Genomic DNA, 22000 nt, shown 5'->3' with positions numbered 1-22000 from the left:
GAGATCTTGCATATCAAAAGTAATAAAGAGGAAGAAAATACTTTGAGCTGGTAGTGAACAACTGTGTCAATCTAACTCACATATTAGCTCATCACTTTTTCTCACATATCTACTCATCAGTTTTTCCTAATACATTATTATGTATGTAGCAAATCACATCAGTATTTATTTGTCAAAGCTTGTAACTGACATTTAAAAAAGCTCAATCTAGCCGTTTACAGTCAACACTGGGAAACCCTCTGAAAACAAGTGTGAGACAGAAAACTAATCTCGTGCCCACTATAGGGGCTTTAAACTAGATTATCTTTTCATACTGTTTACTTGATATCTCAGTCATAACACTAAGATTTCCAGATTGCAAAGACAACATGTAAAGCTTATCAAGAGAGAAAATTCAGTTCACTGTGGTGCATCAGTGCACTGATCTGTAGAAACAGTACCACAGCAAATTAAGTTCACAGAATGCTGTGATCATTTGTGACTTTAACTGTCTTCTCTTTTGTTGTTTTGAAATGACTTCTCTTTCATTGCTTTTAAACTTGCTGGGATAATTTTTATTTTGGTCAAAACAAATAAACACTCCTCACCACCCCCAAACCAAAACAGTTCTCTCCTTTGTCTGTTGACATTGTTCCGTTTATTTGTTTTGCTTGGAGGCACTTCTACTAGCTACTTCAAGTTCTTTTCTAGCTTGAAATGCTGTTGAGGGAATGTCCAGAAATTTGCTTTGATGCTTAAGGCGTTTTTTGATTGGGAGCCCCTTTGGTACAGAGTGAGTCAGGATTTACTTCCAAAATATTGGGGTATTTTTCATGCACACGCTGCCTTGGAAAATTCTGTACCTGTGATATCCTGAAGGCAATTTGCCTAGCAGACCTTCTTTATGCTCTGGTTTGACTTTCTCCTTTATGTTTTTTATCTATGAATCATAATGCTATAATGCCACATTATGATAGCAGCTGCCAGATAGTGTTTTGTTCTTCCTTACCTCCTCTCTGGGGTCCTGAGTTTCAGTTTTCCAATTTCCTGTATATGCTACTTAGAAGAAGGAGAAAAAAACCCTTTGTGCTTCACAACAACACTGTCTTTGTAAAGCATTGCAGAATTCTTATCTAAAACTGCTTGGCAAGATAGTGCTGTGTTTAGTCAAGAAAAAATAGCACAAAAGCTCTCATTCCCTTGCCATCAAACAGAACCAAGTCCAGTGATAGCTACCCTCCTTATTGGCTGTGCCCACAGGTTTTCCAGAATGCATTCTCCTCTCTGGTTCTACTCTTGAAGTGGTACTTTGTGCGGCATTGGACATCAGTGGGTCTGGGGACTGATGGGACAATGTACAGCTTATGCTGCTTTACTGTAGTTGGAGTATGTTCATGCAAATGCACATGTTAGTACCTGTTTCAGGTTATACTACAGGTATATGTATGTATTTTATATATGTTACAGGTACCATGTATACTTTCTAGCATCATACAATCCTGAGTTGACTTGATGGTCTGTAAGCATTACTGGGCTGTTCCTACTGTGAGAGTGACTTCCACTAGTGTATTACCTTCTGTTGAAGGAGCTGTTGGAAGTATTTCTTCTGAACTTCCCTTCCTGTGCTGGCTTCTCTGTCTAAAAGCACATCAGAGAAGAGACCCCAGTCCTGGAAGCACTGAAGGGAGCATGTAACAGTCCAGCCAGGCTACTCATAGGACTAAGTTTATGAACTTGCCATGGGTATTTACCAGATGGGGGCTAGTTGATGCCTACTGCTCTGTGGTGTTATTTACTGCTCAGTGCAGAAATAACATGTATGTGGATGGTTACACTGTCAGAAGCAATTGAACTGGTGATCCTCTGCCCATCAGCTGGGCCATAATGGCTGGCTGCCAGACATTCTCTTAGCAAGTGTCAGTGGCAAAGTCAAATAAATGAGTTACAAGTGTCTTTGTGGCTTTAAGCTTAATGGGGAGAGCAATGAAAATTAAGCTGTTCTATTTAGTGACCTTTTTGACAATTATGACATCCTGGTTGGATGCAGTAACTTCTTAAACCACAGTAGTCCTGTGACCTGTGGTGTATGAGTGGAGCCCATGTCCCTTTACTAGTGCCAGACAAGGTGGTGTTTGGAGGTCCTCATGGCTTAGCTGAGAAAAGCAGCAACATGCCTCTGTCTCTGAATTGGGGCAGAATCGGACACAGCAGCTGATATGTTAAGTCTATTTCTACTTTAGCAAATAATTCCTTTCCTAAATGTAAACTGACAAATTAGAAATGGAAAATGAGGTTATAGTACGTGGCCACATCTGATCAGGGTATCCTGCCAGACTCCTCAAACATTGTGTTGTTTCTAAAGAAAAAAGGTGGCAAATAAATAACCCTACAGGCCCCCCCACCCCAATCACCCCTTTCTGTTTAAACGAGAAGTTGGGGATATCTCATGCTTGAGGTAGCAATCATTTCCTGATAAACAAACTTGGAGACTAGAGGCCATGAGAGAGGTAAATGTGACAGGTGGCTGTGGTGCCAGGCAGGGTGTCTGTACCCTTTGGGAGTCTGTTGAGAAAAAGGGTCCCGTCGTCTTGCCTCTGTATTTCAATCTGCTACTGCCTGAAAGGTCCCCTACTGAAAATGTGCTCTGTGTCTGAGGCAAACATCCAGAAGACATCTGCAGCTGAGTCAGTTATGTTTACTGTAACAGGGCATGGCTGGAGTGAAAGAATCACAGTTATGTGCATTGTAGTACTCCTGAGAATGAGTCTTCCAGTTCTTTGTTATCTCTATTCTGTTGGATAGAGCTCCTCACTTCTTGTTTTTATTTGTCTTCATTTCTCCCTACTTCTGTAATTTCCCTTCTTTTTGTAGCAATATCACTACTAGGTCCTATAGTTTCCTCCTCTGTTCTCTGAGAGTGCAGAGACCAAAGGGGAAGTTGGAAAGAGATGGAAACCATAAAAGCAGAAAGGAGATGTATGCTGAGTAACAGCTTTTGTGGAGGGAAAATAGTGTAGTATGTCCTGGTGGGCTGATGACTGAAGAGTGGAAATTTTCCCATGATTAAGTAAACAGAACTAAGCCAGTCAAAGGAACAGAAATTCTCATCATGTTCTTTCTGACAATTAACCTGATTACTTTTGGAATTAGTACTTTATAGAAACTTAGAGCTCTGTTCAAGCGTTTAAGTACTTTTGAAAAGTTGCAACCCTAAATAGTACAGGTCTATTAATTATGGTACTAACCTTGACAGAAGTGCTTTTTTAATAACTGTGGTACAAGTTAATACCTATCAAGGAACTAATCAATTTAATCTCCATTGAGTTCAAGAACTAAACTAGTTCTGTTCTGTCACCTACTAAAAGAGTAATTTAATGACATTAATTGTTACCGGGATGGATTAGAACCATGAGTATGATTATGTTTGCATCAGTTAGAAAAAGGAGGAAAGCAACATCATAACTTACAAGCTTTGAAATATAGGAGGCATCCTGTTATATGGGAAGAAGCATTATGAGGTTAAAAAATTACTCATCACTTGTAAATTCTTTTTGTATTATGTGGTAAAATATGTCAAGATCTTGATATCAAAACCAGCCCTCCCTCCATCTTCCAGGAGGCAGAGATGCTGACTCTGCTGCTGTTGGGATCTGATGTTCGTATGACTAACTGCTTTTGCTTTGTGACAAAAGCCTTACAGACAAGAACCTCCTCTGTGATTTATCTTTGTGTCCTCACTCCTAAGATACTTGTCTCCCAGTCGCTTTGTCCTTCTAATAAACTGCAGTCATGAGAAAAGGTGGTGTTCAACATGAAGCAGTGGAGATGGAGGGAAGGTTGGCTCTGGATCTGGCAGCAGTGCTGCTGCACACAGAGGTAGGGACCTGCTGGTCAGTTCATGGGGAGAATCACATCCTTGTGGGGACAACACCTTTTGTGGAGCTCCTGCAGGGGGGAAGCGTGTGCTTTTTGTGCAGGGGTGGGGAGAACCTCATCTCTGAGGGAGGCATGGGCTCATGCAGGCACTGGTGTTATTATGCACCCTTCATAATCCCATCAGACCTCCCTCCACCAAAGGAGGAGGGTGGAGGGTGTTCCTCTGTATGTCTGTGACAAAGCTGTAGGTGTGGTATCCTGCACTGGGATGTGTTAACCCTGGACTGCACAAGGCTGGATTTGCTCCAGGGCAGTCTGTTGTATTGCATTCCTGTCTACTGCCTTGCCCTGCTCTGCTCCAGAAAAAAAAAACCTGCCCAGCACTGAAAGTTTTTCACAAAAGCTCATCAAAATCACCTGACAGTGATCCTCTTTGTCAGTGGCTGCTCCAACCCCACAGAGCAATGGTTTCTTTTCAGTCAGTGCTTGGAGTTCAGAGCTGCTGGATGGCAGAATCTCCCCATGTCCCAAGAAGAGGTCTGGCAGTAGGACTGAGCTGGGCTGCATATCTTGAAGTCTCAGAAGCCACACTCCAGGTGATACTCAAATGAGCCCATCAATGGTTAGCTTGGAAGCATGTGGGTGCAAAAAGCAAGGTCCTCTTGCAGCAGTGGTTGAGCTCCTGATGTGCACTGTTGTTTCTTCGCCCGCTGCACGCTGGGTGCGAGGCAGCACGTGCTGTGCCTGGCTCAGGGATGCACATGCAGCTGCAGGGTCTGAGGGACAGAACCAGGGAAGGGCCATGTTGTTCCTCTGCAAGCTGTTCCCCAGGTCTCTCTTGTAGCCCATGGCCAGTTTTCAGTCTGCTTGAAAGGAACTTCCTTTCTGGACATCCTCTCTCTGTTGTGTTTGGCCAACATTGGGTCAAAGGCTCAAAACTTTGCCACCCAGAAATACCTGGCACAATCAGTTATTGTGCGATGAAATAAAGAAAATATTAATTTAGTCCCTCCTGTGGCAGTACTGGGTCAATCACTGCGATTATCCTGTTTTAAAAACCACAAGTCACTGAAGGAGAAACAGTCAGCATTTATTGTCTCAGAACATGCTGGAGCCAAGAGTTGCAAATTTTAAGAATGCTTTTCCATTCAGAAGTGTTTTATGAGGTGTGCTGCAGCTGTGAGCTAGTTACGAGCAGGCATTTATCATGTATCCAGTGAAATAAGTGCAGTAAGCTATGAAAGAAAGAAATTATATTAAATGTATATCCTGAGATATTATTTCCTCTTTTCCATTATAGATAACATTAAAAAATACTAGAAGACAGTATTTCTTAGGGAGATAAAATTTTGTTGTGGGGTGCTTTTATTCAGTACTGCTCTATAGGTTTTTCCTTTATAACACATGCAGCATTCTATATCATTTTTTAAGAGAAGCTTTTGACTTCTGTCCCTGGGACAAATCCTGGCTTTATTCAAACTCCGTGAAGATTAATGCAAGCTGCTAGATTTTTTTTTCCTGTATTGGATTTGCCAGGTGCTGTGATGAATAGATGTAGAAGGCTTTATTCAGGACTGGCTAACCAATGTCTGGCCACCTCCTCTAGTGAGATTTTCAATTTAAGGAGATTGGGCAAGTGCTCTACAAATGCCACTGCTGTGGTTTCTTGGGATTTTTTAGCCTGAGGGAGTTTTTGGATAGTGAATAGGTAAAGCAGCTCCAATGAGTTACTTCCTTTGAAGTTTTGCTGTTTAAAAGAAAACAAAACCCTAAGGTTGAGAGAAGTAGCAAGAGTTGTGGATGCTTCTGCTCAGGGCAACTATGCATTAGCTTCTTAACTAAAGAATAAATTTAGTTCCCTTATAAAGAGATGTTAGATGCAATCGACATCTAGTAGAGCAACTTGTACCTGTGCTTCTCTGGGGAGGTTCAGTAAAGGAAAAAGAGAAATTAACTCGAAAAGGACTTAAAAAGTGCTAAAAAGAAGGAAAGTTAAAAGAGGATGATGCAGGTAGTAGCATGGCAGTATTGGTTTGGGGGTTGGGGGGTTTTTTGTTTGTTTTGTTTTTTCTTTTTTTTTTCCTCCCAGCCTCTGTTTCTTACTAAGAGAAATGGCATGGATTAGAGCAAAATCAAAGAAGTAGGAGTATGGATAATGAATGCATACATGAGAGATTCCCTTTCCTGAGTATACCTTTGTTGTAGTTTAGCCCTAGCCAGTAGCTGAGCACCACATGGCCGCTTGGTAACCACCCTTCCCTGCCCCTCCCCCATAGGATGAGGAGCAGAATTGGATGAAAAAGGTAAAACTTGTGGGTTGGGAAAAGGACAGTTTACTGGGACAGCAAGGAGAGAGGAGAATAAAAACAGAATATACAAAGTGGGTGACACACAATGCAATTTGCTCACCTCCAGAGCCTGATGCCCAATCCAGCTGCGCTTTGCTTGGTTTCATCAAAGTTCATCCTTCATTAATTTTGGTGATTCTTACCGTTGATACAGCATATAGCAATTGCAGTAGTGATGACATTCAATGGCAGGGTTATTTAGCAATTAACATCATACAATTTAATTCATTGGCTATTCTCACCCAAAATCAAATCCCCTTGAGGTATACATCGGACTTGCCCATCCTTCCGCATCACCCACCAAATGCACCCAAGTCCTTGAGCAAAAGCAATCCCATGGATGAGTTTGCCTTTGCCTGCAGCAGGGTTAACCCAGACTGTCTTACCCAGCATATTCTTCATGTGCGCTACAGGGACTTTATCCCCTTCTGCAGGACGTGGAAGTTTTGGGTAGGGTCAGCTCAACTGGCAGTCCCCCTCGTGTTAACTAACCAGGAGGCCTTTGCTAAATGCGCGTCCCAATGTTTGAGGGTCCCACCACTCATTACTCACAGCATAGTGTTTACCAGCCCATTGTATCGTTCGATTTTCCCGGAGGCTGGTGCATGGTAGGGGATGTGATACACCCACTCAATACCGTGCTCTTTGGCTCAGGTGTCTATGAGGTTGTTTCAGAATTGAGTCCCGTTGTCTGACTCAATTCTTTCTGGGGTGCCATGTCGCCACAGGACTTGCTTTGCAAGGCCCAGGATGGTGTTCTGGGCAGTGGCATGGGGCACAGCGTGTTTTTCCAGCCATCCAGTGGTTGCTTCCACCATTGTAAGTACATGGTGCTTGCCTTGGTGGGTTTGTGGGAGTGTGATATAATCGATCTGCCAGGCCTCCCCATATTTATATTTCAGCCATTGTCCTCCATACCACACAGGCTTTACGCGCTTGGCTTGCTTAAATGCAGTGCATGTTTCACATTCATGGATGACCTGTGTGATAATGTCCATGCAATAGTCCACCCCTCGATCACGAGCCCATCTATATGTTGCATCTCTTCCTTGATGGCCTGAGGTGTCATGAGCGCACTGAGCTATAAACAGTTCACCCTTATGTTGCCAGTCCAAATCCACCTGAGCCACTTCAACCTCAGCAGCCCGATCCACCTGCTGGTTGTTTTGATGTTCCTCAGTGGCCCGACTCTTGGGTACGTGAAGTACTTTTACAGCCAGTTTCTCTAGCCGGGCAGCAATATCTTGCCACAATGGGGCAGCCCATATGGGTTTGCCTCTGCGCTGCCAGTTGCTCTGCTTCCGCTGCTGCAGCCACCCTCACAGGGCATTTGTCACCACCCATGAGTCAGTGTAGAGGTAGAGCACTGGCCATATTTCTTGTTCAGCAATGTCTAAAGCTTTCATTTCTGCAAACTGGCTCAATTCACCTTCTCCTTCAGCAGCTTCTGCGACTCATTGTGTAGGACTCCATACAGCAACCTTCCACCTCCAATGCTTTCCCATGATGTGACAGGACCTGTCAGTGAACAGGGCATATGGCTTCTCATTTTCTGTTAGTTTACTATATGGTGGGGCCTCTTCAGCGCATGTCACCTCCTCCTCTGGTGATATTCCAAAATCTTTGCCTTCTGGACAGTCCATGATCATTTCCAGAATTGCTGGGCAACTGGGGTTTCCTGTTCGAGCCCACTGTGTGGTCAGTGCAACCCGCTTACACCTCGTAGCATCAGTTGCGTGATGTGTAGAGGGGCCTCTCCCTCTGAACATGCAGCACTGGCAGTTGGGGTGCCAGGAAGAGCTGCGCTTCAGTACCAACCACCTCCAAAGCAGCTCAAACCCCTTCATATGCTGCCAGTATCTCTTTTTCAGTTGAAGTGTAGTGGGCCTTCGATCTTCTGTATCCCTGACTCCAAAACCCCAGGGGTGTGTTTTGCCAGAGACTCCAGGTAGGGCCATTCTCCCTGGCTGCAGTTTAGAGCACATTCTTTACATCTGGTCCTGCCTGGACTAGCTCAAGGGCTACCGCATGAACTATTTCTTGTTTAATTTGTTCACAGGCTTGTTGTTGCTCGGGGCCCCATTTGAAATTCTTCTTCCAGGTTTATGTGATAGAGAGGGCTTACAATCAGACTGTAATTTGGAATGTGCATTTGCCAGAAACCCACAATGCCTAAGAAAGCTTGTGTTTCCTTTTTGCTAGCTGGTGGAGGCACAGCTGCTATTTTGTTGATCACATCCAGTGGGATCTGATGACACTCATCTTGCCATTTTATTCCTAAAAACTGGATCTCCTGTACAAGTCCCTTGACCTTACTTTGTTTTATGGCGAAACTGGCTTTCAGAAGGATTTGGACTATGTTCTTCCCTTTCTCAGAGACTTCTTATGCCGAGTTGCCCCATCCGATGATGTCATCAATGTACTGCAGGTGCTCTGGAGCTTCACCCTGGTCCAATGCAGTCCGGATCAGTCCATGGCAAATGGTGGGGCTGTGTTTCCACCCCTGGGACAGTCAGTTCCAGGTGTACTGGATGCCCCTCCAAGTGAAGGCAAACTGTGGCCTGCACTCTGCCGCCAAAGGGATCGAGAAAAATGCATTCGCCATATCAGTTGTGGCATACCACTTGGCTGCCTTTGACTCCAGTTCATATTGAAGTTCTAGTATGTCCAGCACAGCAGCACTCGTGGGCAGCATGACTTCATTCAGGCCATGAATGTCAGCCTTCACTCTCCATTGGACTTCTGCACTGGCCATATGGGACTGTTAAAGGGTGAGTGGGTTCTGCTGATCACCCTTTGGCTCTACAGTTGAGATGGGAATCAGGGAGTCTTGGTTGGTGAGATATTGCTGCAGGTGCACCGTTATGGTAGCTATTGCCACCTGTTGCTCTTCAACCCTGAGCAACCCCACAACAGAAGGGTCCTCTGAGAGACTGGGCAAGGTAGACAGCTGTTTAATTTCCTCCAACTCCAAGGCAGCAATGCCAAAAGCCCACCGGTAGCCTTTTGGGTCCTTGAAAGACTCTCTCCAGAGGTAGTCTATGCCCAGGATGCAAGGAGCCTCTGGGCCAGTCACAGTGGGGTGCTTTTCCCAGTCATTCCCAGTTAGACTCACTTCAGCCTCCAACAGAGTCAACTGTGGGATCGCCCTGTCACTCCAGAAATAGAGATGGGTTCCACCCCTTCACGGCTTGATGACATTAAAGTACACTGTGCACCAGTGTCCACTAGGGCCTTGTACTCCTGTGGATCTGACGTGCCAGGCCATGGGATCCACACAGTCCAATAAACCCCATTGTCCCTCTCGTCCACCTGACCGGAGGCAGGGCTCCTCTAGTCCTGGTTACACTATTTGTTACTCATTCCTTGCAGAATTGACTTAGATGTCCCTTCAAGAGGATCATATGTACAATCAGGCCTTCTACTCGGTCTGGGGGACTGCCTGGTGGAAACTGGAGCAGCATTTTTCCTGGAAGAATCCACTTTTGTGATTGTTTTACCTTGCAGCTCAGGTACTCATGCCTGTAGGGTTGAGGTAGGTTTTCCATCCTACTTCCTCATGTCCTCACACAGCAATGCCACATATAAATACCAGCTTAACCTCATGACCATTGATGTTATCATAAGTTGATATCGCACAGTACAGCAAAATGAGAATCTGGACCCCTCTCCCAGAGCTGATAAACAGTGCCGCAGGGAATACATACAGCAAGTAAGGGTCTTTATAACACAACCATGTGAACAAACAAAACACTGTTGTGACCAGTGCCTATTTAACTATTATAATAAATGTGTATAACAACTTTTATTTTAACCCACTCTGGTCAGATCTGTTGTTATCTCAACCCTTTGTGCCCCACATCGGGTGCCAAAAAGGACCATCATGGTTCAGCCCCAGCTGGCAGCTAAGCACCACACTACTGCTTGCTCACCCGTCCCCTGGCAGGATGAGGAGAATGGGAAGAAAAAGGTAAAACTCATGGGTTGGGACAAGGACAGTTTACTAGGACTGTGAAGGAAGAGGAAAATAACAACAACAATACTTAGAACAGAATGTACAAATCACGTGATACACAATGCAATTTTCTCACTGCCCATAAACCCGATGTGATGCCCAGCCCATTCCTGAGCAGAGACTCCTCCTCCCTGGCCAGCCCCCTTTATATACTGAGCATGACATCATATGGTATGCAATATCCCTTTGGTTAGTTTGAGTCAACTGTCTTGGCTGTGTCCCCTCCCAGCTTCTTGTGAAAATTAACTCTATCCCAGCCAAAAACCAGGACAGCCATATACATAAAGCAGACACTGGCCAGCACAATGGTGACCTGAGTTAGTAGTGCATTCTGTCTGGTCCGGGACTAACATCAAGGAAGCTGCTGAAGAGAGAGAACTGTTTCTCTCAGGCTTTGGAATTGTAGCCTCCAGATACTGATATAACCGTGTCTACTCTTATTTTTAAAACAGTAGCTGCTTTATATATAAAACCATCAAAACAGAGAAGGTGGAAGCGGGTACAGGAAGTGGGTGCCATTTAGGTGTTTTTGTTTTGTTTTTTTTTTAAAAGCAGAATGGTTTTGTGGGTTTAAATCATCTGACCCAACTGAGAAGCAGTTTTTCATTACAGAAAGCATTGTATAGACAATCGTAAGGGACTAAGTTATAAAAGAGAAAGTGGTTTTCAAGAGAGTAAGTAGGAACTAAAAGGTAAATCTGGGACCGTGGAAAATGAGAAATCAAGGTCTTAAGTGTGAGCCAGAAATACATTAGATAAATGCAAAATTATTAGCACTACTTAAAAGTGGTTTGTACTTAATGTTGTATAGGCCATTCCTTAGTTTCACTGCCTTTCCTATTAGTTAATCAAAACTGTCTGTCCATGTGCTTACAAATTGCCTACTTTAAACTGTTCTTATAACTTATTGTAGTTCTGTGATGGTATTCATTTGTATTTCTAAATGCTCCTTCTTTCTACTCAGATCTCTGGTGTTCTCCATAGGTCTGCAAAAATCCTTGGTCATTGCTTCTGAGGCTCCAGGCAGCGTTCATACAGTTTTCTGGGGAAGTTTTACTTGTTTCATTCTTTTGCTTTGGTGACATTTCTTCCTTCACTCCTGTGGCACTGATCAGCTGGTTACTGTTGTCCTTTGTGGTGGCCTTTATATAAAATAGTCTGGGGTTTCTCATTTTTGGACTTTGCATACACATCCAGGTTTGCAAGAGTTTAGGGAGTAGTCAGTAAAATGATTTTCATGACTGGATGACCCAAGTTTTGGTACAACTGTAAGGCTTACCACTTACAGCTTCTCTTCTCTTCCCCTTTGCATTTGTGGTTCTAATAGTTACCAGGAATGTCAGATTCCCTTTCTGAATCTGACTTTTAAAGTTAAGAGGTTGAAGAAGGTGGTCTGTAGTCCTCAGAAGATTTCTAGTTTCTTCTCCTTTTGAAGTGTTACTACATCAGGAAAGTGAACAGGCTTGGTTTCTCTTTAGTGCACTCAGAATGAGGACAGAGTCCTGTCAGCATGTGAACAGATAGATTGAAAACATTTTGTTCTGATCCTAGGAAGCAAACAGATTCTCTCCTCTTCTCCACACCCTTTTTTCAGTTACAACAGACCTGTGATCTCTCTGCCTTTAATCCCATGTTCTTTCCCTTCCGTGTTTGGTGCTCCAGGTTCAAGGACCTGCACTTTCTGCTTGACGCTCTGTGGACATGTGGCCTGCAGGTTGCTGTGCTAGGGTCAGCACTGCATTCACCTCTGTGCTTCCCTGCTGTGTCTCCCCAGAGCTGTTTTCTCAAGGCCTGCAGCAGCACAATATGAGGCTCCAAAGTCAGTTCTTTGTGCCCTGTGTGCTCAACACATCTGAGAATTTCAGGAACTGAAGGAAGACGCAGGTGGAAAAACCCAGGAGGGAGAGGGAGACCTTCCTTCCCTCACCCTCCCAACACTTCTGACAGCGTGAGCAGCAATAGCCACTTCCCTTAAACATTGTCTAAATTGTAGCACAGTGTGGACTGCTAAAGCTCTTGCACATATTGAACCTCTTTCTCATTTCTCCTCCCCTGGCACCTCATCCCATCAGTTGAAAAAGTAAGTTCAAAGCAAATGACTTCAAACCAAAAGCATTCATCTTCTACAAATAGTTCAAGGCTTCTTTACAGTAACAGGAGTAAAGCACTGCTGGCATGTCTAATCAGTTCTCTCTTCAGTTGGTGCTTTTCTCTGTGTTCTGAAAATTTGAAATACAAGAGAAAATGTATTGTACTTCTGTTACAAAAACATTCTGTTAAGTTTGGACACTCTGTTTTCTGCTGGCAAGGAAGTGTCATGCAAGGTATTTTGCATAGTTAAGGTCAGGTCTTGCCAAATCACAAAAGGTCAGAGTAGAGCTTATGATGAAGGCACTTGAGAGATGAAAGTTTTCTAAAAATGTCTTTTTCCTCTGCTACCTAACAAATTTGGGAACAAAAGTGCCGCGATTCTTGAAATTCCAGTACCTCTTTTGTTTTTACCAGAGCTCACCACAGCCAGTTGTGTAAGTGGGATAAGTTATCTACTTATGTGGTTGCAGAATTGTCTCCTTCAGTGCAGTAGGACTGAGTGGGATTAGAAATATGGAATGGAAGTAAAATGAGATTTGGATTTGGAGAAATGTAGATTGAGATGCAAGGATAAAAATATCCATAATGGTAATACTGACTGTGATGAAGATCTGTAAAGTGAGCAGAGTGGTGAGTAATTTAAGTGGCTAATAGATGAGCTAGAACAGCAGAAAAAAGAGGTTGGTGGAACTTAGGCCAGGAAGTGACTTTGCAGGGTGGTCCGGAAAGACGAGAGATTCTCTGTTACAAGTTGACCTGCAATGGTGCATTTGGTCCCTTGCTCCTCAGACACAGAGGGATAAGCAAACAGAAGAAGAGTGGGAAGTGCAGTGACTGACGTTGGTTGATCCGCCCAAAAACTGAGACGGGGGGAGGAAGTGCTTGTGGCATTCTTGAGTGGGATGTAGAAAGAAGCAAAACTTTTTGTCAGAAAAAGCTGTTTCAACAAGGCTCAAAGGTAGGGTTTTAAACTGTTCCAGGGAGGATGGCTGGGAATGATATATGTCCACATAAGGGAATGGAATTATATGCCGTCCTGGTTCTGGCAAGGACAGAGTTAATTTCACAAGGAGCCAGGACAGGTGACCCAAGCCGGCTGGGGGCTATTCCATACCATGTGACATCATGCTCACCATAAAGGGGGGGGCTAGTTGGGCAGGGGAGGGGGCGGAGTGGTTTCCCCTGGCAGGCTGAGCAACCAGGTGGGTAAATTGTTCTCTGTTATCACCCATTGTGAATATCTGTTATCAGTACTGTTGTTGATTGTTTTCCCTTTCCCTTGCTGTCCCAGTAAACTGCCCTTATCCCAACCCTCGAGGCTTTGCCGTGGTTTTTCTGTTCTCCTCCCCATCCCGCCGGGGGGAGGGGTGAGTGAGCAGCGTGTGGCGCTCAGCTGCCGGCTGGGCCTAAACCACGTCATATACCAAGCAAGATGTCCTGGCATTGTCAGGTAAGCTTTCAGAGTAGTGATGGAAGCCCTGTCCTTTCAGGTACTAAATCTTGTATTAAGAGAATTTCCTAAAAAAAAAAATTCATAGTGTGCAAAGGGGCAGATGGCAAGAATTTGAGAATGAAGATAGGCTAGGGGATGTCTGTTCTTTTTTGAACTGCAAAGACCCTATCTGGACTGAAATGTTAGGATTTGTGTCATGCTAGTGTGTGTGGGATGTGATTGTGATGCTTTTATTTCCTCCTTGCAGCATTCAGTTCTGTCCACAGCAGGGCTTTAAAGCATTGCTCTGCAACCACTGTGGGTCAGCAGCAGCGCTGCACATGGAAAGTGGCTCAGAAAGCATTGGTTTGTGGTGGCACCTTCTGACAAAGCACAGCCTTCCCGCTGGGCTTTGCTTTGAGAAACAGTACACAGGTGTATGGTGCATCACTGTCATTGTGAACATCACTTCTGTACCTCTGCATGCGCGTGTGCATGTGGAAGGAAAGGGGAAAACCTGGCATTTCATACAAAGACTTAGGCGCTGACGTACCCTCATATAGAACTTGCAAGGGGTTATTTCCTTACAATGGTAAAGTGTTTTTGAGAAGAATGTGAGCTTTGTTTCTCGCAAAAATCTTACCTTATTTCCAAGCAGTAAGCTGACTGGAAGGTAGGGCTTTGTCCCTGAGTGATCACTCTTACTTTACACACTAGTGTGTTTGGGGTTTTCGTTTCTCCAGTGTTTTCTTCGAATGTAAGAAGCATTTTAGTAGCTGAAGGATGTGATTAATTCATGAAAAGTAATGACTGTTATATTAGATTTTGTCCTTGGGTGCGCTGCCTTTGGAGACAACCACTGAACACTAATCGTTAAGGACAAGGTAAGCACTAGAGCTAGAACTGTTACCTTGTGGATGTTGACTGAAGTGATAATTGCAGTTATTGAATTGGAATACTAAAAGTGCGCTCAGGCTATGTCCTGGTTACCATATGAAGATGAAGGGAAAAATGTGCTCAAATTACCTTAAGTTAAATTGGATGAAGAGTCTGATGATTTCTTTATTGTCTACGGCAGGAAGAAAGGAAGATTTAAAAGTGTTATGATTTGAGCCTTGGGATACACAGCTGTGCTGAAGCAAAGCTCTATTCCCTCCTGTCTTTTTACTACCTTTCACATTCAATGTGTCCCAAGTTACTTAGAACTAGAGAAGGAAATACACCAAATGGTGTTACACAGGGACATTATTTTGCCATCTCTTAGCACTGACCCTGTGGGGTGCCTTCTGGTAGTGGGTAGGCTGCAGCAGCCAAGTTTGGGAGGCCAATTCACCCTGCAGGGAGGCGAGCCATGGGAAGGAGTGCTGCTTCCTGGGCTTTGCTGTTGGCCAGCTGCACAGCAGCAGGGGTGTGGGAATGGCCCTTTCACCACATGCCTGTCAGTGGGTGGTGTGGGGCCCCGGGGGTGGCAGGATGCCTGGTTCAGCTAGGTGTGCCAAGCGGCTAGAGGGTAGATGGACAGCATCAGAGCAGTCAGAGCAGTATTAGCCAGCAGCTGTGCCTACAGCTCCATTGATTGTAATTCCTTGAGTGGGAGGTGAGAGATGCAGAAGGGGACACACACTCAAGAACAGCTTCATGAGTGAGATGCTGAAGGGTGGTGTAATTTAGGTGTGCTCTGCACCATTTACATTAAGCTGACAGTACTGTGTGTGTTGGCAGCTGACTGTATTACTGCAAGCAGTGCAGGGCGTGATTTGCTGCCCTGGCACCTGACGAAAGCCGCTCCCTGTCATGGCAGCAGGTCTCGAAGCTTCCAAATCTGCCAGCAGCAGAAGCAGAGCCCATCTCATACATGTTTGTACCACATGTCTGAGCAGACCTGAGCTTTGCAGTCTGGCCAGCATCCATGTGTGTCTTCTGGCAGGAAGGGCACTGGTGTGAATTGTGGTTCAAGTCTTTCCTCTGATCCACAGAAGAGATTCACTTTCACACCTGCTGCACAGATTTAGGGTGTTGGAGGCTGTTAAGACCTGCTGCCCTTCTTTCTGCAGCACACGTTGTAGAGTACTAGAAATATTTTGTAGCTGTTAATGGTTAGCAGGTTCTGGACCTGTACAGACTAAACTTTAGCCATAGCTGCTTGAAATAGCCACAGGCCATACCAGTGATCCTGGACTATCCCTTGTGTTGTGGGTCTTGTAGTTTCCCCTTGACTCTCCTTTGACAGACATGTTCTAACAAATACTGGCTTTTGGGTGGGTGTGCTAAGCAGGGTCAAAATGCCTGACACCCTGCTGCTCTTGGGAGTTAAGAAAACAGATGTTCATGAGGAAAAATAATTGGCAAATACCTGTTTGCCCTATTTTACCATAAAACTTTTCTGTTTATTTGTGAGTCTGCATAAAATGGTCAGTGCTGCTCCAGCCTCAGAGGAATTGTTGAGAAGTGAGGTAAGGTGCTCTCGCTGAGGCAGAGCACGTAGGACTGGTGAGCAGTTTCATGCTTGGATTCCCAGCTGGCTGTGCAGTATTTAAAAACAAGGTCTATGCTTGCTCACACAGAAGGACCTGTCTTATGGTATCCATGATTTTCAGACTTCAGACACTTTGGATATCTGATCCCAAATGTTTTCTTCTCTTTTTTTTTCCCCCACCTTTTAATAATTTTTGGCAGGCTAAACAACTTGGTTAGCATCAGGAGAACTCCTTTTTTGTTAAGCCATCTAGCTTTTTGTTAGGAACAAGTGCTCTATTTATTCATTTTTGTTTGGTTTGTGCAGTGTTAAAAATACCATGGCATTTGGGTTTTATGTTTTCTGGTCTGTGTTTCACTGTTGAAGGCAGGCCAGCCTCTGATTGAAGTGCAGTGTTACAGATGCTTGCTGTCTTCTTTAAGTAGACTATTTTGGAACTGCAAATGGGAGCTGAAAGTTTTCCAAAGTCAGGATGTTACAACTGAATCTGCTTTCTCTTCCACACATTCCCATGCAAATAGCTTGTGGGAAGTAACAGCTTAAAAGGTTGCAGGAGAGATACCTTCTGTACCCTCTTCCTTGCTTCCCAAAACCAAATGCAGTGTTCAAAATACTCATTGAGAGGCTGTTTCAATGTGGACATTATTCCTGAAGGAAATACTAGCTTGTCAGATCTTAAATTATTCTGCTTATATATCCCCAGTCATTTAAAGAACTGTCACAATTTTTTAATGTACATGAAAGTCAAGAGCTATCATATGAAGAAATGTCTGAAACTGGCAATCTAAAAAGTCATATTTTTGAATATAGCATCACCTATGTCTTGGTCTAGCCCTTGGCCATGATGTGGGGAAGTTGTGGTCAATTTCCACTGATTTTTGAACAAAAAAGAGTCCAGGCTAATTCTCCTCTTTTTAGTTCCAATTGCCTGGGACAGAAAAAAAAAAAAAACCCCAAACAACTTTCAAAGTAGATAAAGGTCAATAAATTACACTCATTTTTCTGTTATTGAGAATAACTTGGGATTTTTGAGTTCACTGACTAACTGAGCACAATTAGCACTAAGTTTGTGACTGTAGCGGGATGTAATTACATCAGGGCAACACATACCTCCTGTTGCTATTTGTGCTGAAATGTCTGGTCAAACCACTACAGAATTTCTCAGCGGAAGTCACTGTCTAATGTCTGAGTCTCTTTGTGTCTTCCAGCTTGCAGAGTATTTTTGGGTTTGTGTGTTAAGCTACAAACATGCGGAGTCATAACATTGATGTGAGAAAATCTACAGTGCAAATGGGAAGCGAGTACTGCCTTGTCTTTCTTCTTGTGTAGGTTTTGTGCCAAGTAGCAGCCTGTGTTCTGCAGACTGCTGCTCTGCAGCTCTGCTAATGTGCTACTGCGTGTAATTTATTTTGATGGCTGGTTGCAACTAGTCTTTAAGACAGACTGGTTTATCAGGGGGGAGAAAGAGGGGGCTTCACATCTCATATTTTTTACAAGAACCTTTTTTTGGTGGTTTTTGCTCTTTCAGATTGAGGAAGAAGAAAGGTGTAATGACCAAGAAGTGACTAATGTTGAGCTGAGTGTGCAAAGACTCCAATAGAAAATCAGAGACTTGAGACTGTTGTAGCCAGGTTTTGAGCAGAAGGAATGAAGATGCTGAAAAACTTCGATTCAAGCAGCATTAGTCCTGGATAAGGGAGATTGAGCCTAAATATCTGGCTAATCTCATTGTTCTGTAAATTAGCCTCCAGTACAGTTCCTCGAAGAGAAGCAACAGAAAGTTGTTGGGTTTTTTTCTTTTTTTCTTTTGAATGCATGTACAAGCTGAATAATTTCAGGAGCATTCTGTAAAAATTATGATTCGTTGGCTGACTGCAGATATGGTGTATACTAATAGGTGTTTTTTACCTCTAGTTGCTGTTACTTCAGAATTAATACACAATATACAAAAAACTTGACTGAAGAAGGTTGTTCCTTGAGAAAAGTGAATGCTGTTTTCCAGCATGCCATTTATTTATTTAGCAAATGAAGATAGGTACAGTGTCTTTATGAAATGTACTATCAGTGGTAGAGAACAGTAGTGCTGTAGGGCATTTTTATATTACCATGCTAAAAAATAGCATTTAGCAATCCACCCCTAGTCTAGTGTCTGATCAGAAGTGATGGTGTCTTTCTGAGAATTAATTCCAACAGCAGAGTAAGTGCTCTTTCGGATTTTAAGAGCAGTTGAAAAATAACAGCTTTTCTTCTTTGTGGTCAATGGCAATTTACACAGATTTGACACTGACTGTTACTACATTAGCAACTCCTTGTAACGAGCTCAGCTGTAAGAGGGGCGATTGCTTTTAGGAGGTTTGTTGTCATTGGATACTGCAGTACTGATTTACATTACTGGGAAGTGCTATTTTTACTGCAAGTCTGCTTCAGCCTCTGGCAATACCAGCTATTTCAGCGCAGTTCCTGCCTCCTGCCCCTCCAGTTGGCATCTCTGTTGTCACACAACCAAATGCTGCCATTTGTTTATTTCTGCTTCCCCAAATTGCTCTGTGGTACTGCTCACCCCTAACCCACTCAGTCATTTGTGTTAAGAGCAGTTGTGCTCTTCTACTAGACCATATCCTCCATATCAACAAGGTGAACATCTCCTGCCTTCCACGTCTCCCCAGTTAGCTTTGGGCTATTTCAGAAAAGATACCTGTTTATTTACTCCTAAATCCTGCTTTGCTGTGTAGCCATTGCTGTGCAGAATAGCTTCGCTCACGTGGCTTTGCAGATGTCAGGAAGACACAGTGTGAAGTTGGTCTTTGTGAGATAGGTTGGGAAATTTTTGCTGCATGCAGCCTCCTTGCCCTGTGCTCTCCAGTCTCAGTCAGTGTTGATGGTGGGCCCTGACTGCCTTTTGCAGCAAAGCCTCAGCTATGTTAACAATGCAGCATTTTCTCTTGCACCATGAAGCCAAGGGCCAGACGTACACCAACGGGCTGTGATCTGCCAGCTGGCGGCAGCCGGCACCTGGCATTGCGAAGGAGCGGAGCCACGCAGAGGGCTTGTTCACCACTGTTGGCAGCCTGCATTGGAGCCGCTGCTGCGTCATGTGGCTCCCTGGGAGACTTGTGCTATTGCTGTGATCCCACAGATTTTCCGTCACGTGGCATGCAGAGTCCTGCAGGGGAAGAAAGCTGAGACTAGAGGGTTGGCCCCTTTGGTGTATTGGTAGCTTGTTAAAAACAAGCCTCACACACATCCTACAGGAAGGGACTGGACCTTCATTCAGCAAATGGAGGTTACAGCAGAGCAGTGGAAGAAGGGCCTGGGTGTGCTCTCCCCTTTTTTCTCTTCCTTCCCCACAACCAACTGAAAACTCCATTTCTTTTGGGCAATAAAACCCTCTCTTTCTACACAGACACTGCTCTTTTCTCCTTCGGGGCAGGTAAAAGGCAGCTATCTGCCAAAGACAGGTTGGTTTCTTTTCTACCCCAAAAGTAAGAACAAATACAAGAATTACCTCTCTTCCCTAAGGGAATGGGTGAAGTTGAGAAGCTGCCAACAAAAACTGGCTTTTCTATCCTGTGTGGCATCCTGAAATGAGATGATAGCTGGAAGTATGAGAGCAGTGATGGTGTATCCATGCGATCAGTCATGCATAGTTGTGCACGCACCGTTGTGTTCTTGCGAATCGCATCTGTGTATGCAGTGAGGACAAGGCAGTTGCACAGCCCAGATAAGGGGGGGAGGACCATTACTAGTGTAACCGAGTGTCTCGAAATTAAGATGTGGCAGAAGCCATGTTCATGGTGTAAACTTCATTCAGCCCCTCTCCCAGCCTCCTGAAGCACGGGCCTGTGATGTGGTAGTGGGGGCAGGGACAGCTCTCTTCCCCCGTGAGATGCCGTGCAGACACTCATTGGGTTTCTCAGCAAGCTGAAACTTTCAGACTGTGTGTGCAAACGTGTGCTAGTTGAGATGGGGGAGAGCCAACAGCAGTTGTAGCTTTTTCCCTCCGTAGGGCAGGCACTGGAGGAGTGAGACATGGAGAGGGCACTGGGGGCACTCAGGGATGCTTGCAGACATTACAATGATGATGTGAGGGTCCTGGGCCAGTGCACACCTCTTCTGCTCATTTGGTAGCTTCACCTTTGTGGGTGGGTTGACCCTTGCGGGAGGCCAGGTGCCCCCCAAAGCTGCTCTATCACTCCCCTCCTCAGCTGGACAGGGGAGAGAAAATATAACAAAAGGCTCGTGGGTCATGATAAGGATGGGGAGAGATCACTCACCAATTACTGTCACAGGCAAAACACTGGACTTGGGGAAATTAATTTATTGCCGATCAAAATCAGAGTAGGATAATGAGAAATAAAACCAAATCTTAAAACACCTTCCCCGCACCCCTCCCTTCTTTCTAGGCTCAACTTCACTCCTGATTTCTCTCCCTCCCCACCCTAGTGGCACAGGGGGATGGGGAATGGGGGTTGTGGTCAGTTCATCAGACGTTGTCTCTGCTGCTCCTTCCTCCTCAGGGGACGACTCCTCACACTCTTCCCTGGCTCCAGTATGGGCTCTCTCCTATGGGAGACAGTCCTCCACCAACTTCTCCAACATGAGTCCTTTCCACGGGTGCAGTTCTTCATGAATGCTCCAGCGTGGGTCCCTCCCGTGGGGTGCAGTCCTTCAGGAAGAGACTGCTCCAGCGTGGGCTCCTCTCTCCATGGGTCCACAGGTCTTGCCGGGAACTTGCTCCAGCGTGGGCTTCCCATGGGGGCACAGCCTCCTTCGGGTGCATCCACCTGCTCTGACGTGGGGTCCTCCATGGGCTGCAGGTGGATATCTACTCCACCATCATTCTCCATGGGCTGCAGAGGAACAGCCTACCCTTACCAAGGTCTTCTCTGCGGGCTGCAGGGGAATCTCTGCTCCAGTGCCTGGAGTACCTCCCGCCCCTCCTTCTGCACTGACCTTGGTGTAGGCAAGGCTGTCTCTCTCATATTCTCACTCCTCTCTCCCAGCTGCTGCTGTTGTGCAGCAGGTTTTTTCCCCCCCTTCTTTCCAGAGGCACTATCACTGTCACTCATTGGCTCGGCCTCGGCCAGCGGTGGGTCTGTTTTAGAGCTGGCCTTGGCTCTGTCAGACATGGGGGAAGCTTCTAGCAGCTTCTCACAGAAGCCACCCCTGTAGCCCCCTTCCCCCACTATGAAAACCTTGCCATGTAAACCCAATACAACCATGAATGCCCTTGTCCCAGGCTGTACTGCTCAGTCCGTCCACCCCAAATTCAGGTCATTTCCAAGGACTTGTGTCCCTAGTTCCCCGTTCTTTTCTGTTCCTGTCATTCCCTGTTCTGCTCCAGCCTCTTTTTCCTACCCCCTTCTCATCTGACTGACCTCTCTGCTCCTTTGATGTCTCCTCGACTTTCCTCTTGGGCTCTCCGTTGCCTGTTCTCACTTCTTGGATGACACTGTCCCTGTTTCTTTGCCAGGCTGTTTTCAGTTACCCCCGCACCTTTAGGCCTGTGCTGGACATGCTCCTTTTCTCCAGTCCGAGCCTCTCCTCTGGAGAGCAGCCAGCACTCCCACAGCTACTGCTTTGCATTAACTGTGGGCTCTGAGATCCTTAGTGCAGCTGCAGTACTAAGGTTTTTTAGAACATCAAGTGTTCTGAATATTTTTATTCTGCATTTTTATAGTATTATGGTGATTTGCAGGTTTTCCCTGCTGTTTTGTCCAAGCTGCTGGACAGAGGAGGATTAATATTTTTTGATTCAGTGACAGACTGGTGGTGTTAGCTTT

At 45.0% G+C, this 22000-nt stretch overlaps 1 protein-coding gene across 6 annotated transcripts in view; it reads left to right on the top strand.

The window, feature by feature from the left end:
• SLC66A2 (solute carrier family 66 member 2) overlaps positions 1-22000 on the top strand; it is a 68931-nt gene that overhangs the window by 41437 nt on the left and 5494 nt on the right. Inside the window, exons 7-8 of one of the 6 annotated variants that reach the window (XR_008575642.1) lie at positions 8406-8974; positions 9576-9738. The exons of the other annotated variants lie outside the window; for them this stretch is intronic. The gene's annotated coding sequence lies outside the window, so the exon portion shown is untranslated. The remainder of the gene's footprint in view (positions 1-8405; positions 8975-9575; positions 9739-22000) is intronic. 6 annotated transcript variants of the gene reach the window in all.

This window comes from Grus americana, chromosome 2, assembly GCF_028858705.1.
Source record: "Grus americana isolate bGruAme1 chromosome 2, bGruAme1.mat, whole genome shotgun sequence".
Taxonomy (NCBI): domain Eukaryota; kingdom Metazoa; phylum Chordata; class Aves; order Gruiformes; family Gruidae; genus Grus; species Grus americana.
This window is presented reverse-complemented; position numbering and strand designations above follow the sequence as displayed.